At 54.6% G+C, this 17,556-nt stretch overlaps 1 protein-coding gene across 6 annotated transcripts in view; it reads right to left on the bottom strand.

Annotated features, from left to right (window-relative positions):
- COPRS (coordinator of PRMT5 and differentiation stimulator) overlaps positions 1 to 17,556 on the bottom strand; it is a 126,281-nt gene that overhangs the window by 5,935 nt on the left and 102,790 nt on the right. The window lies entirely within an intron of this gene.

A 17,556-nucleotide genomic window follows, 5' to 3' on the forward strand; every position in this document is an offset into this window, starting at 1 on the left:
GACGGTGCTGCACGGCCACGGCCGGCCCGGCACGTGGGAAGAGCCCGCAGCCCGGACCGCGTTCCCCGGGCCGTTCCCAGCCCCTTGCCGGCTTCCACGCTCCCTGCGGGAAAGCGAGCTCGGCGCCCTCGCGGGGCACCGGGAAACACGGCCTCTCCCGCCCCGCAGGGTCCTGCTGCAGGGATTCGAGCTGCCGGTGAAGTGTCCCACAGATGTCTACGACCATCCTTACACCTGCTCCTTGGCGGGTTTCGCAGTCAGCAAAAGAGTGCTTCAAAGTCAGATCACCCCAAAATACAGGCGTGCAAGGCAGGTAACGCAACGCCTTTTTAGCTGGCTAAGCTCCAAAAAAGGGGGAAAAAGCGTTTCTGCAAACGTTGCCTCTGCAACGGCCTGGGATGCGCGGGGCCAAGCCCACGGGTCGGCTGCTGTCCGTGCTGCGGCATCCGGGATTAAATCAATCCCACCCCAATCACGGCATCCCTAGGTTCGAACGCATGTCCCCGAGCCCTAGGAGGGGATTCCTGTCACCGGAGCGAGGTAATGCTGCTCTGCGTACAGCCGGGGCTGCAGCAGGCAGAAAATCAGGGGAAACTGTAAGCTGTCTTTGGCACTGATTCAGGCTGCGTTTCCCAACAGCAAAACACGCATTTCCCAATAGAAAAACAGAGGATGGGCACTTACGGGTGGAACTCCCCCATGACACACTAAGGCTTGGCTATTAAAGAGGCGTTAAGGCACGCACGGGCCGGCTGGGAGCCGGCTCTCAGCTGGGAGCAGGCACTGGAGCCGGGCGCTTTCCCGGGAAGCTCCCACCAGCACCGCCTGGAAACCTCGGGTGCTGCAGGGAGAGGAGGGCCTCGATTTGTAAAATATTCCTGGACGGAGTTCAGCTTTACAGGAGATCGCTGCCTATCAGCTTTCAGCCCCTTTTCTCTTCCAACCTACTTAGCTGTTTTCACCAACAAGCAATAAAACTATCTCCACGTATCCTCCAAAGTCAGCCTGAAATGCCCTCGTGCAAAGGGAAGTAGTTTCTATCCTGCACTTCTTTAGATTTCACGGGAATTTCTTTCAGATTTGCAACGTATAACAATTTTTCCAATAGGAAAAAGTGTGTGACTGTAAGGCTAATCCAATCTAATACTTTTGTTTATAAGGATAACCCCCAGCTTTGAATGCCCATGAAATAAATGAGGATAACAGGGTTATACAGTCGAACTGCTTGGAAGAGCTGACGGACAGCAATGGCACCGAAACCCTGGCTTTCACTAGCACTTTCTGCACCTCAGAGACTGGGGTTTCACAGTTACATCCCTGTCTAGTTAGAGGGAAAATACTGGTTATTTCTTCATTATGATACAGCAACTTTCAGCAAAATGTTCCATAGTTACAGCTCTGTCCTAAACGTCTAATTGCACAATGCAGTAAAAATAGATCTAATACTTGCAAAAAACGTACTGCAATGTCAGACACACTGCCAAAAAACCACAATGGCAGGCCTTGATCCCGCCAAGCCCCACATCTCGTCATGCCGCTCTCCCCACACTGGGAGCAGCTTTTCTAAAACCTGTGAGCCCACCCGTAACACGCGCGGGGCTGCGGCCGCGGCCGGGGACCCCTCTGCCTGCTCCACCAGCACAGGATTAGATCCACTCGCTCCTATATAACCTGCTTCAAATAATATAGAATTACTGACACTTTACTGAAATTAGACTAACAAATAAATTACTTTGTAGCTGAGCTGATAAAACGGGACTGTTTACACATGATTTAATCCTAGAACGAAGATTACGGACTACTTCAAATACAGCCTGTGCCCAATACATCATACAAACCCCTGCTTGGGTGCGACAAGGCTGCGAACGGCTTTAACAACCTTGTTAATCCCAGACCGAGACTGGGAAAGACCCTGTTTGGCACCAGGTGTGCCATTAATAACAACCGGGGATGCAGGGGGGCTGCAAAGATGCCTTAGCCCAGGAGCCAAGGAGGCTGTGAGCCCTGGAGCGGTGCCAGGCCCGGAGGCGGCACCGGCCGCGGGACCCGCTGCAAGGCGCGGCGGCCCTGCACGCGGGTGGCTTTCGGGAAGGGCTGCCTCCGTCCCACTCGTGTTCGAATTCCCGCGACACTCAGCACCGGCTCCGCGTGAAAAGCCAGCAAATGTCCCCGGCAACGCGGAGGTGCCCAAAGAGGTGCTTCCGAGCCCCGATGGAGCGCTTCCCTTTGCGGGGGGCTCCGAGCCTTGATGAAACAAGGCTGAGGCTGATGTTCCTCAGAGCCCCTTTTTCAGCTGTGCCAGGTGCCACGTCAGGGTGGTGGCCAAGTGTCCAGTGGCACTTCCAGCCACCGTGCTTTTCCCAAGGACACAACGCAGAGGCCAGCAGAGCTGCTCTCGCCGCTGCTGCGCACGTCCCCAGCTCGCTCTTGCGAGAAAGGCAGAGCAGACGGGCAGGCTGGGCATGGCTTGCCCTGTCACCTGGTTTTAAAGATGATTGCTACAAATCTCTTGAAGGTGAGAACAAGAAGGAAAGCGTGGGAATCCTCACTTCTGCTCTGAGAAGACAAGCGGTGATTCAGCGTGAAAGTTTTTCTGAGTTTCCCCGAGTCCCATCACCACAGTGCCCAAATACCCCCTTGGGAACACAGCCCCCAGCGAGGCGTGGGGCCGATGCACAAGCCCCACCGCGGCGGGGGGGGGTCACAAAAGGGAAGAACAAGCCTGGCGCCCGACACTGAAAACGCCCTGCAGCCGCCTTTGAAGAGCAGTTCTGAAATCCGAGGTTCCTGAGATCACTCGTCATGTTTTATAATGGTGGTCACATCTCTGCCCTGACAGCTTTGCAGTGAAATTCAGGTTTACGGTGCATATTCCCCAGCCTTTAGCTGCTGCAGCCTGATGCACGCTGCAGACCCAGGCAGCTGCGGAGCACGCACAGAATTCCCCTCCCGTGACATCGCACGTGTTTCATATGGTTTGGGTTTCGTTGCATATTCCATGCTATTAATGCCTTAGGGTTCAAAGGCCTCTCCCACGCGCAGGCCTCGATACGCCTCAGAAGTGTAAACGAAGCTGAAGAACATCGTCAACACTGGCGGACCCCCTGGCCTTTCAACTGCTGTAACGACCTGCAGCTGTCCTTTAGCCGCCGAGCAGTGCCGCCACGCTCTTGCTCGAAGCCCACGCTCTCCCACAACGGGCCACCAAACCGGTGCGGGACCAGACAAGTTAATCCCTCGCGGTTCCTCTGGCAGGCGCTGGCAAGTGACTATTTTTTGCGGGGTTCGCACCCCTTCGCAGCTTAGAGCCAGGTGCTGATTTCCACGGGAAGCTCTGGAGAGGGGCAGAGCTGAAAGACCCACTGCGGTGCGGCCAGCCCCGCTCCAGCCCCTCTTCCCCTGCAAGCCGCGAGATGTCCCGGGAGATCTGAGCCTGCTCTGTGCTCGCACAACCCTGGTGTCCGAGATTTGCCGTGCGCCTGCAGACCAGCTGCACCGAGCGGGCACGTCCGACGCTTCCTGGGGAGGCCGGACTCATTGCACCAAATTCACAGATTTCTGGAAGACTAATCACCGCAACACGGCTTTTTGCAGGTCTTCTTGTGCCTCCGTGTGCCAGCGCGACGCTGTCACAAATCTCCAAGGTTCTGCAAAAGCCTAGGACAGGTATTGAGCCAGTTGGATTAAACAGGCCGATGAACAGCGACAAGTAACACAACCAACCGGACCTCACCAGGTGTTTGCAAGACCTTGTTCCCATGCGTTAGTCCCAAATACGACTCGATTTGGATTCCTGTCGGGCCACTGCACTTCGAACTGTTGAAGGCAGACATTCAGCTTTGGTTAAAACCGACTTCTTGTTGCGTTAGGCAGCTGAGCCCTGCTCAGTGCTATCTTCGGTTGGCTCCTCCGCTCTTCCCCGCCCCAAGTATTCATCTGAAGCCGGCGACAGCCAGCGAACGCTCGCTGGACCCCTCTCTTTGGCAGCTCGCTCCGGCTGTAAGTGTTTCCAGGCGGCTGGAGAAGTGGCTGTCACTTGCATCAGCTCACTTGCAAACCTGGACTCCCCCTCCGCGCCCATAACCCCTCCTGCGAGCTCTAGGCCACGTGTTTTACCGGCGTCCCCGGAGGAGGGGTGCGGGCTGCTGGCGGGGCTCACTTAGCTCCTACTGATTTACCTCGTCCCCTTCCAGAGCCGCAGATCGTCACCGCTTCCCCCGCCGCCACGTTGCTGCTGGCGCGACCCGTGGCCGGCGCTGAGGACCGCGTTGGAGGCTGAGTGCCACGGGGCCGGAGCTGCCACGAGGCCGGCAGGACGGGCTGTCTGCAGACGCAGCAAGAAGCATCCCCCGAGGGAGGGGACCGCGAGACGGAGCCTCCGGAGACCACACGCTTCCTCCTTGGCTGTAATTACGTGTTGCATTACTGCTGGCTTTTAATGAACAAAACAAGCAATTCAATCTTTTATAATTACACTTTCGGAAAAATTAAAGGCGGCTCTAGGTGCCCTCGCAGGGCGCTTGTCCTGCTCCGCGCGGGGCCGGCGCTCTCCTCGGTGCGGGGATGCACCGCGGCAGCGCTCGCCGGCCTGAAGCCAAAGGCTGAGAAATAACTACAGCATAAATCAGCATACATGGGTATTATTTATAAAGAGCTAATTAAATTGTGTTCTGTAATTTCAATACACAGGGTACACACGCATTACATATTTTTCCTTTTTCCCTCGGCCGTAAATGCAAGCTATCTACCTTATAATTCCCCTCCTCTGCAACGTGCCGGGTTTTGCACTGCTGAAGGAACATCTCAGCCTTTTGCAGCCCGCTGCAGTGCTCTATAGGATTTTTATTGTATGTTACAGTTCGGTTTGGAGATCATCCAACAAAGTGATCTGCTTCTTTTTAAAAAATAAAACAAAATACCGCATTTTTTGCAATGCGCATAAAGCCATACAGAAATCCAAGCACGGAAAATAAACACAGTGTTGCCAACCATAAGCACTTAGCAGGCCCGTCCCGGGCCGCAAAATCACAGGTTTGCCTTAGGAATCATGAGATTTCAAAGAAAAGTAATTTGGGGTTTCCTCTATCTGCCCTTCTTCCCTCTAAAGCTCTGGTTGCTCTTGAGCTACTCGAATCCCATCCCGAGCACGGAGGCGGCTCCCGAGTCCCGGCTCGTTTCTCCGGGCTCCCCCGCTCCGGGGGCCGTGGCCGGGACCCGGCAGCGTTCGGACCCGAGCGGGGTGGACCGCGACCCGCCGGAGGTGCTGCCGCCCTCCCCTCGCAGCCCGCCAGCGCCCTGGCTTGTGTCCTCGTAACCTCTGCTCCAAACAACGCGGCGGAACCATGAAGTAAGACAAAAGCAAGTAAAAAGTCTGGATGGTGCAAGAGCCCATGGCGGGGGGGACACACACTACTGACCTGGCGGGGCAGGGAGCAAACCTTGCAGCTAAAATCTCAGCTTGCGACAGCGCAGAGCTGCCCAATTTGGGGCAAGACACTTAATTTAAAATGCCACGAAAGCGCCTTTTCCGTAAGGATGCAGCCCCCCGGCAGCTCCCGCTGGGGCGGGAGGGCGGCTGCTGCCCGATGCGGCAGCGATGCTCAGCCCCGGCAGCGATGGGCGACGGCACCCTCCGCGGTGAGCTCCCCTGGGAGAAAAACAAACGTGCTTGAGGACAGGCTCGGACAGTAAAGGCAAAGCTAAACGCCCGACCAACGGCACCGGAGAGCCAGCGACGGACGGTAAAAGCTAGGAAGCTGCAAGCAGCCGGCGCTGCGGCCGGGCACCTCGGGTCCTCCAGCACCGAGCGCTAGAGCCAAAAATCTGTACTGCATACGGGATGAAAAGAAGACAAGTGTTCAGCCTGAGAGCACGTCCAGCTGGACGCCTGAGTGCGGCAGAGCACGAACGTCCCTGCACTTGCTTTAGCGTCCAGAGAAGACGTGGGTTCCTCAGCGACACGTTTCATAAGCTTTGCTGAAAACTGCGGCCTGTTCCAAGAGGTTAGTGTGGATTTACAGCAATGAAGCTACAGGGCAGATCAGAATTTGCCTCTCCTTCATGATGAAGTAGGAGCAACACGGGGTGTGAAACCAAATTGCCCCCCCGACTAGCACCAGGTCAGACCGAAGGCACTCTGTGTCCTGGCATGAAACCGCAGGGCTGAGGAACAGAGGCTCCCGAGCAGCGTCCGCATGCTGTTTCACAACGCTGGAATAGCAAGTGCAGCAACGAAGATTGAGCAAGAACGGCCATTTCACTCTTTACCTTCTGGGCATCAGAGAAGCCGCCCTCCACCGTCCCCTTCTGCAGCCCAGCAGACCCCCCTGAGAAGGGTGTCCGGGCCCAAGCACGGTGGGAAAGTCTGCAGGCTCACCTGCGCCGCTGCCCTTCGGCGCTAGCTTGATTGCTAACCTCCCGGTCTATTCAAAAGGGAAAAAAAGAAAGCACGCGGCAAAGAAAAACAAGCATTTGTAGGAGCATGGCAACGTTTTCCATACATGCTTTCCCTGTGAGTCAGGGTCCGTCCCGTGCGCTGACACATCCTGCAGACTAGCAGCAACATGTGGGGCAAGGCCTCAGGAGAGCAGAGCCCAGGCGCACGAGAAACACCGGGAGAAACCGAGGAGAAACTGCTCCCTCCCGGGAGCGGCCAGGTGGGACACGCTTTCCCAGCCCTTCTCTCCCAGAACATCGGCACGCTGCTAACGCGTTCAGTGCCTCGAACTGTGATTTATCGCATGGTGTAACAGCCCAAACCTCCTGGATGATCTTAATTAAACTCTGAGGGTGATAAAATTAATCACTGTAGTTATTTTATTATGCATGACCAGTAAAAAAAATCACCTGAAATTTACATAATATCTAATCGAAAATTCGTCCGTAGTCGCGCTGACACTCAGGTTCCTTCTTCATTAGTTAACTTGTCTTTTCACCAGCGGCGAGGGGAGGACCAGCCCGCAGGTCAGCGGCGGCACAGGACCGAGCTCTGCTGTCCCGCTCCCTTCGCTTTGGGACGTCCCCGAGCCCGGCTGGCCCTGGCAGCTGCCCCGCGGTGCCGGCGGGAGCTGCTCCTGCCCCGGCGCCTTGCAAGGCGCTCGAGTGACCAACTGGGCCCCGGCGAAGCGGGTCGCTGCCAGCCGAGCTCCTACATCCCCATGTGGGGAGGAGGTGTGGAATAACCCCCCCCGCTCCGTGCGTGTTGTCTTGACGTCTCTCTGAAGGACACTTACCTGGGATGTTCTCATGAACTTCTGTGGCCTGCTCACGCAGCCGCCCATCTGGTTTTTAGGACAAGGAAAGAGCCTTCCTTCCGACAGCTGAATAAACTTCTTCATTTCCTACCACCGCCTGCAAGGAGTCAGGGAGACTCTGCCATGGAGGGTCTCCTCGGAAACCTTCCCGAACCCTCTGCGCCGTCCCAGCGCTCGCTGAGGGCAAACATGAGCCTGGTGACAGCTCTGCCCGCAACACCAACGTATTGACCTCGAGGAGATCCGCCAACGTAAAGACAACACCTCTATATTGATTTATCACCTTAATGAGCCAAGACTGCAAAGACAACAATCACGCAAGTTAATGTCTTGATACGAAACTAGATAAAACAGAACATGGACTGGCATGATCTGTCCAAAACACAGTAGACTTCCAAAATCCATCAGGCCTATGTTGTTTCCATAAAAATACAGATTTACAAGGGGAGACAATATACAGAACATGAAGGGTTTTACCACCACTTGCATCAACTAGCTCCTGTGCTTCTCAATAAGGTTTGCACTTGTTGGAAACCTGGTGCTTTGGCAATTGCTGTGCATGTTCAGCCTAGATTCAGTTCTCACATTTGGTTTAAATGCCACACCGACAGGGCTAAACGCAGTATCTGCTAGGTTATCGAAAGGATCACAGCACACAGGAGCTTCATTTATAACTGCTCCTTATTTCTGGTGTACAGCTCCCCAGGGCAACGGCACGTGCGCCCCGACACCGCGCCACGAGTGCCACCCACCGACCTCCCCGTCCACGGCGTGACGGCATTTCTGGGCCTTTCTGCGAAGGACCCCGCCTGGGAAGGTAGCACCATAAAGTAACATCCTCGCAGTTACATCACCTCAATAGCCCCAAAGCTAACCCCCAGTTCATAACACACGATGTGCCTATGCCAAAATGCTGCTGGAGAAAGGCTCAAACAGCAATAAAGATCTGGAGGCTAAGGCTTCACTGGACCTGGAACAGGGAGGAGGTGATTTTAGTCAGTCCAGCATATATTTATACCTCAGTCTTCAGAGGACAGCAAGGCTCAGTTGTCCTCACAGGTTCATGTGCCCGGGGAGAGGTTTCCAGTTACACAAATTTATTGCAGTGTGACACTGAGAGATCTGGTTTCCTGAGAGAGATAACGAGGTCCAGGACTTGCTGGCGAGGAGCTGAAATGTCAGTATGACAAGCTGATCGCTTACTACCCCATAACTTAATACATCCTGTGCGTGTTTGGGAGGATGTTTTTGATGAACTAGCAACCAAAATTAGCAAGAAATTCTTAGCATGTGCCTGGTCTTCTCACACGTCAGGTATCAGGATTCACCCTGAACAGGGAGATCATGCCGTTAGCATGACTTCATTTGCTCTGGCGTTGTGATTTATGACTCCAAGGTGCTCGGAGGGCTGAGTGGCGAGGTGGGAATGTCCACAATTATTCAGGGAAAGCAGATGCTATCAGCCAAGACTGCACCATTTCTTTTCTGAACGTACAGCTCTCTTCAAACAGGGCAGCAGAGACAGCGGACACCACCGTCTGCCTCCTGCTCACCAGGGAAAAAATAGGCAGTGATAACCTCTTCTCCAAAATGCACAGGACAGTTTTGGAGTGATTTGTAACACTCCTAAGTCCGGACACCGGAGCCCTTCTCTCACAAATCCCTGCCGGAGGGGGAAGCCAGGTTGGTGACTTTTCGCTTCCGGCAAAGCGAAGGATCCTGCAGGGATAACTTGAAGGTGGTGATGGTGGATCACAGCAGGATGAAGCAGAACGGCTGACACGAGCCTATTGACAGCTTGTAACTCAAACTACAAGACACAGGCTTAGGCTTGGGGCTACTGCTTTGTCGGGCAGGTCGCAGCTCACCGGTGAGATCCTGTTTACAAGACTGGTGAACACAGCAGCGAGAGAAGTGAAACTGTTTACTCGTAGTAAACTGCTGATGTTCACAGCTTTTGCTCCATGTGCTTCTCGGGTTGCTTTTCCATCCTGCCAAATATAGTCTCCTGCGATCGCCAGGCTCTGGAAGGGTTTTGCGCAGGAGTCTCTTCCCAAGGGGCAGTGCGCAACGCAATTTGGCCTTTGCATATCGCTGGCACTCAGGGTAGAGGAAGAAATAATCTTTCTGGAGATTAGACAGGAATCTGTACAAGCTCAGAAACAGGGAGATTAATTGCTATTATCCACTCTGTTTGCCCTGTCAAGCACATGCTTGTGCGGGGTGTATGTGTGTGTTTGTGTGTGCATCTTTATCCTGTAGGCTGGGGCGGGGGGGGGAGCACGTGTGTATGTACATCCAGCCTGCCCAGGATTTCACAACCTAACCGGGTGGAGGGAAAACAAGGACGTGCGGAGGGGAGGGAAGGGAAGGACGCAGGCATTTCTTCTGTGCACAGTGATTCTTCTGTGTGTGATTTGTTAAAGGAGGAAATCCTCACTGCACCGATGGCCCAGCGCGAGCGCTGGCTGCTGCTTTCAGCATCTGACCCAACACATGGATCCAAATCCCGATCCTCCTTTGTGGCCACGGGAAAGTCACTTTTCCTTTCTGCTTCCTCTTCCCCATGTTCATGGGGGGATTCAGGTCCAGAGCTACTACGGAGAAAGACGCAAAATAACTTCCAAGAGCCAGGAGGGAAGCAGGGATCTGAGGACAGACCAGAAAGTGGCGGATCTGACAGAGAGCCCGACCCGCGAGTTAGCAGCACCGAGACGGTACCTCGCTGCCAGAAGCAGGAGGCTGCCGAAAGACTGAACATGTTTCAAGAGAAGAAGCTGAACAAGCAGAGATCCAGGTGACAATAAAACACGTGCTCCTCCCATAAAGTACTACGTGAAACCCTGGTCCGCTGAAGTCCACGGGAGTTTTGCCGTTGATTTTAGGGGGGCTGGGACTGCAGCCTGGTGCTTTATTTCCTTTGGTGACAACAACGTAAACAGCCTCACTAGGTCAGAAAGTGGGAACACAGCCAAGGCACTGCTAGTGAGGGGCTACTTTGCTGTAGGTGGTCACCAAACTGTAAATAAATCTGTAACTCTTTGGTCTTTGCCCCCAAGAACATCTTTTCCTGACCAGCGATTGAGGCTTGACAGGGAGCAGGAGGGAACACGCTGACTTTTACGCCCTCCCCGGGCAGCCTGACACAGAAGACCAGCTGATGCCAGCAACACGAGTAACCAGCTGCTCCATCTTAGCAAGAGTTATTTGTGCTCCATGGATTTATATCTGCAAAAGCTAGCAGGAAGCCCTGCAGAGCAGCGAGGTCTGACACGACCATCCCTGACATGAGTCTTTCTTCTCCGGGCCGTCCTGCAGGTCCACGCGTTCTAGCCTGCGGGCTCGGAGGGGGAGCAGGGCTTCACGGTGCACGTGCACCCGGTGTCGTGCTGACCACGCGGCTCCGGAGCTCTCCCAGGACCCCTCAGCACGGTGCCAGCTGTACACAGCCTACACCTGAGAGACATACGGGCGTTTAGATCTCTTAATCTGAGCTCCCCATCTCACTCAGGGCCATCCTTGGTTCCTCATGCATCTTTTGATCTCATCCTTGTCCTGACTTGCATTGGGGATACTGCCACCGGCAAGAGGTAAAGTCAGGAATGCAAGAACAAAGAGAGGTAGAGCAGAGGGAGGCCATCTGGGCCATCAACCCAACCTGAGCAAAACCCAAGGGCCTGTGGACTTGTCTACTTCTTCTAGCCATAGAAGCTTATCAAATAAAAGGTATCACATCAACCTGCAAACAAGCTTGTACAGTCATTTTCAATATGGTGAATGAACATCTGTTTTGGTTTTGCAAGTCAAGAATCACTTGTTTTCACATAAATGAGTCCAAAATCAATTTGATTATTTTCATCGTCCAGTCTAACAGAAAACTAAAATATTATTAAATTTCTTTTAACTAGGTTGATGCTGATTTAAGTTAGTAGGTGCCGTAGTAGCTGGCGTCTCACCGCCAAGCTTGGAAGGATCTGTCATGTCAATGGCTCAACTCATGCGCACGAGGCTTGCGTTGCCGTCCCCCGCCGGCGTCTCAGGCTGGACACGATGGACGGGAGAACATCTAATTCTCCCGCAGCCCCTGCCTCGTCCGGCAGCAAGCAGCAGCACCGCTAGCACTCACCACACCGGTAAGAAGGGACACGCTCTCCGTGCCTGCCAGACCCAGGGCATTATGGGAATATCTACCGGGAACGCGGGCTTTTCCGTAGCATTGCGCACGGAACGCCTGCTCCTGTTCCCAGCAAAGTTAAGAGCGAATCTCCCACTAGCTGCCCCAGGAATCAGGCCTGCTGCATATTTTAAGTTAGATCAGCAGCTTTCAAAGTCTCTAGAGGGTTTTTAAGATGCTCCCTAATTAATTCAGAAGCAAATATATTATTTCTCAGGAGGCGAAAAGCAGGAATTATTTAAAAGCTGCCTTTAGGCAAACTACCAGGGAATAAGAAAAATGTAACTACTGGTTTATGTCAGATTTCCTTCTCCAGTTCAAAATTCATGGCGTCAGCTCCTTTTCTTCGCTGTGCTTCTTTACGGGTGTAACGAGACCCCTGCGCGCGCTGGGAAAGATGGGGCTGTTCCTCCCAAAGCCGCCGCTCTGCAGACCCCTGTGCTGCCTTTCCTGGTATCCCCCTCCCCGAATAGACACCCAAACGGCCCGGGGCGGAGGGGGGCAGGCAGGGAAATGGAGAGGGAGGTGCTTTCCCTCACCCCCAGGTCTCCCGGGCCCGGCCCAGCAGAGCTTTTGCACATTACCTTCTGCAATGAAACCGATACCGTGGGGCCATTGTGCGACGTTTAAGTGGGGCCGGGCTGGAAATCCCCGTAATTCCTCAGACTAACTTCTGCAGAAAGGAAAAATAAGAGAATCCTTCTCCAGAGGACTTATTTTCTGGGGCTGGGGGGATGGCAGGGCGGCAGAGAGCCTCCTGCAGCAGCTCAGTGGCAGAGCTCGACTTAGGCAAGGCCACCCGCATCTCCTGCCACCGGCTTTGCACCCGCAGCTCAGCATGGACCTGCGGAAACCCCATCGCCGGCACCAGCGCCGGGTTTGCCCTGGAAGGCTGGTAAATGCTTTAGAAACTACGGCTGGCACATCAGGAGACCCAACAGGCGTTAAACACCCAAGTCCTAGTGGAAGTCAATACAGCCACCTTCCATCTTACCCCTCCGAACAACCCAGGCGCGATGGAGAGCGACGGGACAACTCTCGCACGCTAATCCATCACACGCGGGCAATTTAGAAAGCTTGCTTAGTGTTAGCTCTGCGGGAAAGAGGTTTGTGCTTCTTAATCCATCCTAAGCCTTTTAAGAGACTGGTTTTCAATCGAAGGTTTTACAAGTGCGAGGGTGTTAGATCCCGTCCTGCACGGAGAAGCAGGAGGGTGCCGGGCCGGCGAGCCCAGGAGTCCGGCGAGCCCAGGCGTCTCCCGGGCTTCCCGCAGGCCCCGAGTCCTCCACGGCCAGCAGTATTTGTGGCCACCCCACCGCCGCGCTCCAGCCCGCAGGGGACCGCGCTGCCTCCCTATCTGTTCTTTGGGGCAGCGGAGCTAAATGGGCATTTTGAAAACCTGCAGATATTCAAGCCTGGGCTTAGCCAGTTCGATCCTGAGCACTTCGGAAACAGCAGCGTGAGAGGGCTGGCTCAGGCGCCTGTTTTTCTGGGATGCCCTCCAGGTACCTGAGGACTGCGAAGCAGAGAAAAGGGGAGAGTCAATAACTCATGCTTTTCCAGGACGCAGCTCAGATAAGCCCGAGCACACCGAGCCAGCCATGCGCTCTGCTGGGGCTTAGCTGCTTCAGCCCGCAAATATTTTTGGCCGACGGCTCCTTTGAATTCTGACGGGAAATTAAGCAGCTTGCTGTTTTAAGAGGTTTTGCAAATCTCCTTCCTTGAGTTCTCCCCGTGTGCGCCGTATGGGTGTGTTCCCGCTGCAGCTAGGAAAGACCTGAAGAGCTTGTTTCCAGGCTCTTCAGCGCGGGGCAGACTCGAAGGCAAGTCACCGGGACGTGCAGGCAGAAGAGCTAATTCCCGTGCTCACCTTCTCCCCCCGCCTTGCCCCAGGTCTTCATGACTTTACTGACTCCTGGGTTTTTTTCTCAACTAGAGTGCCTAAATTTTATTTGATGTGAGTGTACCGAAGACAAGGTATTTTCAGTATTTCTTCAGAGAGTGCTCTAGATTTGAATGTATTTGCTGGCTGGGCCTTAGATGGCCCTGAAGAACATAACGGGCTGACTCAGCCCCGTGGAGTGGACGGGAGTCACTGCTGGCTCCGGCGGGGCTTAGGTCTCCAGTCCACCCGTCCGGGCGTACAGACCAGGCGCTGGGGCGGTTTTCACGAGCGCTGAGCGACCTCAGCCAGGGACGGCCGGGAGCAGAGGACCGAGCCCCACCGGCCCGCAGCCTTGTGCCAGGTCTGCTGGGCCCTGAGCAACCTCGGAAAGAGAAGCAGAACTCCTCGGGAAACCGCACAGGTGACGTGCTGGGCAGCAGACGCAGACGGGCACAGGCTCTTTCCACACGTCCTCCCAGGTCGCCCACGGAGTCTCGGAGAGCAAGGGAACATCACCGCGCCAGGCACCTCCCCGTTCCCCTCTTTTTAATGCCAAGAAAGAAAAAAAAAAGAGAAAGGATTGCCTGCTGAGAGGAGACCCTGGTGCAGTCATTACTGTGGAAGCCTTGAAGCAGCCCGGAGGAGGCTGCGATGAGGCCATCTACTCACCATCGCTTTGAGCCTTCGCAACGTTCACAGCAGACTAATGCAAGCAAGGACTCATTTCTGCCACATTCAAGAAACTGTTTACGTTGGCAGAAAATCTCCCTCTTTAAGGCCTGTTAGCGCAGCATTACAAAAGGCAGAACAGTGAGTTACTCAGACTGGGGATCAGACCTGCTCCCTCTGATGAAAGAAATGGTTAAGGGCAGCAAAGGGTGCAGCAGCGTCTGGCAGAGCAGCACGCTGAGCCCAGCTCTGCAAACGCTTCCTCTTGCGATGAGCCCCAAAACCCGGGTAACCCAAACGACACCACCGTACCCAGCAGCTCTGTTACCGATCAGGCCGTTTGTCAAGCTGCAGCCACGCAAAACGCAGCGGCATAAGCTTAAACGACACGTAAATAAATGACATTTCCATTAAGTTTCCATTAGCTGCTCGAGCCACATGCTGGCAGTCGTACCCGCTCGGCAGAGAGTGCCTGGCTTTCGCAGGCGCTCGGGGAGCGGTGGAGAGCAGGGACACTTCAGGGCGGTTTATCAGTGTTTTATCTATCTGAGTCTCCCGTGGACGGCTGCTGCAGGAGCCCTGCCCTGGCCAGAGACGCCTGGGCTGCCTCCGGGCAGGACGGCTGCGTTTGCATGGCCGCGACCGTGCTGCTCCCAGCAGGCAGCCAGAGCGTCTCCATCCCACGTTCCCGACACCGGGACACCGCTCCGGGCCGGGCTGAGCATGGCCAGCCCGAGCGGGAGCTGCCGGAGCTGAGCCAGGCTAAGGCTGGCGAGACCCGCGCCGGCTCCCGCAGGCACAGACGCCCGGAGCCGGGGCCCCACGAACACGGCGCGCGGAGCAGTTCAGACCCAGCAGGGCTTTTCAGCACCAGCTTGGCTCACGTCCCACAGAGCCGCTCGGGTATTTCACGTTACTCTCCCCAGCACCCGGACTATCTCAGTTCTGTCATCGCCTGAGCTATCCTGGCCTCTAACGCCTCAAGCGAGCTGGCCGTATTGGAAGTCAGCTTATAACAAAATAAAAATACTCGGGTGAGTTACAGCCCTCTGCAGCGCGACAGTCGGAGGCCGGACAGCCGGGCTATCACGACCGTCTGGTCTGGGGACAGAGAGGTCTTTCTGCCCACGGACGGCTCGCCGGCCACGCGCGGCTCAGAGGGGTGCTGGGTGCTCGCGGGAGCTGCAGCGGGCACCAGCCCCCGGAGCGGGCTCCCGGCTCTCGCGGCAGCTCCCGGCTGGCAGCGGGCTAAAGCGCCCAGTCCTGCCTCCGTCTGTAACGAAATCAAGTGGAGTTTTGCTTAAGTAAGGGCTGAGTCAGTCGTGAGTCAGGATTCATGGACTTGGCCCAAAACACACATGCATTTAAAAATAATTGCCTGGAGTGCTTGGATAAGTTTTCAGCAACGCTGAGGAGATGTGAATAATTTTGGTCCAGCAGGAAGATCAAAGCACGCTGGAAACCTCCGTGCTGCCCAGCCTCATGGGCACTGTCCAGCGCGACCGCGGGACCTGCCCGCTTCCCAGGGCGAGAGCCGCAGCCCAGGGGTGTCGGGAGTGAAATCACAGCTCCTCTTTGATGTGCTTGTATGGGTGGAGATCCCAGGTCATGCAATGAAACAGGATTACTCACACCCTTTTGTTCCCAAGGATTAAAGCCTTTATCTTCAATTCTAAGCAGGAACAGCATAATGTTTTGGGAAAGAAACTCTAAGATCTATACCAGTTATACACAACTATTCTTTTGAATATATATATGTGGTTAGCCTTCAGGACAGAATACAGCGGCATAAGAGCAAACAAATGAATTAACAGTAAAGGATGGAGTATTACTGCGAAGAACTGAGTAAGGTCTGTCGGTATGGGCCCAGTCTTTTTTCCCTCACTCCCACGGAGCACTCATCACTCGTAAGTATATAGGAAAACGGCACCAGCAAAATAATGTATTGTTAATATTTCTGTGTTGATTCTTCTCTGCCTGTGATATCTTGCCCCGGCTTGAACAGCCCCAGGCACATCCATTACGCCCATCCAATGGAGACAGCTCCCCATGGTTTGAAGGCAATGAGGAGATGCATTAAGGCGTTTGCCTGCTTGGTACCACATTCATACCTTAAATGATGAGCACGACCCCAACACACAAAGCAGCTTTTGGAACAGGAAGAAAACTCAAGTGAACAGGTTTTCTGTGATAACGTCTGTGTGCTTGCTCTCACCCCTTGGCAAATGCAGAGCAAGCCAAGGTAGTCTTCCCCTTCCACGAGACGGCGAGAGCTGCGGTGCGTTCACTGGGGCAGGAGCATGAAGAAGGCAATTGCGGTGAAGAACCTGACGTGCAGGAGCTTGTTGCGCTGCGGTAACTCGCCTGCACGCCAGAGCCCTGCGGGCCAGCAAGACAGCATCGAGGCAGCTCTCGCACTGGGGAAGAAAACGTATCACGTTGGGAAACAGAGCTACTGAGCCTTCAGTGGTGGATTACAAAGCCAAGCCCTAGCGTTACGCACTGAAACCACGCTGTGCCGTGCGGCACCGCGGTAACCGCCCGGCCGGCCCCCGCGCGCAGACACCCGACCAGCCGAGCCACCTTCCCGGGCTCAGGCGGGCACGGGCTCAGGGCCACGCAGCAGAGCTGCCGCAGCGGAGACGGTGCTTTACGTCAGGACGGGAGAAAGAGATATTTTTGTGGCAGCCCATTAGAAAATTGGCGAGTTCGCCTCCTGACCCAGCAATTTTTATCTTGGGTCTTCAATTATTTGCTTCAGTGACATCTCTTTGTGATCTGTCTCAGCAAAAGAGAAGAGGTGTGAAATACAGCAGCTATTAGGACTAATTACCATTATTTGCCTTCAGCAAGGATTGAGAAGCCACACACCGCAGCGCCGGGGCCCTGTGGGACACACAGCAAGGAACAGCATGTCGCAAGTCACACGGTTTGAAAACAGGTCTCACAGTGTCTGTGAGCTTCTCAGTCATTTACCAAACCAGATCAGACCTTAATCACAGCTTCTGAGGGACTTTGCCAGGCAGTAAATCCCCTTTTCATTCCTCCAGCCGAGCCATGAGGTGAGACTCCTGCATTCGCTGCAAAGGACTGTGGTGACTGGTGCCCGCGGTTGCAAGGCAAAGCGTAAGGAGGTACCTCGAGCACATCCTAAAGCAGAGACAGCACATCCCAATTTTATTAAAGTCATTTACATTTAAAAGTTTATCTCATGATTTTTTGATGCTAGTTCTTTTTTTTTATGTTTGAGCATGTCGGAGACTTGGTAAAGCCCAGAACAAGTTAGAGAAAACAGCTGAAGACGGAGGCCGAGCGACTGCAAGCGACGAGAGCAGCAGAGCACGCGGCAGCCGTGCCACGGGCATTGCCCTCACTGCTCAGCATTTTGCAGGCGTATCTGAGAGGACCTCAGTAAGAGATTTCGTGCTCTGATCCTTCACTGGACAACCACAAATTGCACTCGTCTGCCATCAGAGCAGACCACTGACCATAGGCGCAGAAAAAATGCTTTCATGGGGATCCCAGGGAGAGGCTCTTCCCATCCCGACCTCACTCGGGTAATCGGCACGACGCGG

The sequence above is a fragment of the Dromaius novaehollandiae genome, chromosome 18, assembly GCF_036370855.1.
Source record: "Dromaius novaehollandiae isolate bDroNov1 chromosome 18, bDroNov1.hap1, whole genome shotgun sequence".
Classification (NCBI taxonomy): Eukaryota; Metazoa; Chordata; class Aves; order Casuariiformes; family Dromaiidae; genus Dromaius; species Dromaius novaehollandiae.